We start from the raw sequence: 1,146 nt of genomic DNA, 5'->3' as shown, positions 1-1,146 counted from the left end.
TGTGAAAGTTGGACAATGAATAAGGAAGACCGTAGAAGAATTGATGCATTTGAGTTATTGTGTTGGAAGAGAATATTGAAAGTACCATGGACTGCCAAAAGAACAAAAGGATCTGTGTTGGAAGAAGTACAGTCAGAATGCTCCTTGGAAGCCAGAATGGCCAGACTTTGTCTCTCATACTTTGGACATATTGTCAGGAGAGACCAGTTCCTAGAGAAAACATAATGTTTGGTAAAGTGGAGTGTCAGAGAAAAAGAGAAGATCTCCAGTGAGATGGATTGGCACAGTGGCAGCAATGATGGGCTCAAATGTAGGCATGATTGTGAGATTGGCGCAGAACCACACAGTGTTTCATTCTGTTGTGCATAGGGTAGCTATGAGTCTGTACTGACTCGATGGCACCTAACAACAATAATAACAACAAAACTTCCTCTGGTTGAACAAACATGTTCACCTGAATTTCCTGGGAGTATGTATTGTTTCAAAACAAAGTATATATGAAAGTATGACACTGCTGCAGCCAACCTACACCAGCTGGGCTGGTTAGAATGAATCTCTTTATGAATGAGATTGTGAGGAGTTTAACTATACTGTGTGAACAGCAAACAGAAACAGGCTCCATCTGAGCCTTAGACTGGGGTGTCCTGTGGGAAAGCTGTTTGGGTCTTCTACTACATTGGCAGGCTTGGATAAGGAGAGCCTCTCTTAAGAATCAAGAGGAGAACCAGTTTTGATAAGGGAAAAGATTAAAAAGGTTACTCCAGGTCAGTGGAAGATCTGGGAAGGTGGTTTGAACTATCCTTAAACAAATCCTTGCCAGATTCCCATTCCTTTTCTTCTTCTACTTTGTTGTTGTTGTTGTTAGGTGCCATCGAGTCAGTACCAACCCATAGTGACCTTATGTATAGCAGAACGAAACACTGCCCGATCCTGGGCCAACCTCACTATTGTTGCCACATTTGAGTCCATCAATGCTGCCACTTGGCCAATCCATCTTATTGGGGGTCTTCCTCTTTTTCTCTGAACTTCCACCTTACCAAACATGATATCTTTCCTGACATCCTGACAATATGTCCTAAGTACGAGAGACAAAGTTTGGCCATCTTGGCCTCTAAGGAGCACTCTGACTGTACTTCTTCCAAAATG

The sequence above is a fragment of the Chrysochloris asiatica genome, unplaced genomic scaffold (genome assembly GCF_000296735.1).
Source record: "Chrysochloris asiatica unplaced genomic scaffold, ChrAsi1.0 scaffold00115, whole genome shotgun sequence".
Lineage (NCBI taxonomy): Eukaryota > Metazoa > Chordata > Mammalia > Afrosoricida > Chrysochloridae > Chrysochloris > Chrysochloris asiatica.
Note: the sequence above shows the minus strand (reverse complement) of the source record.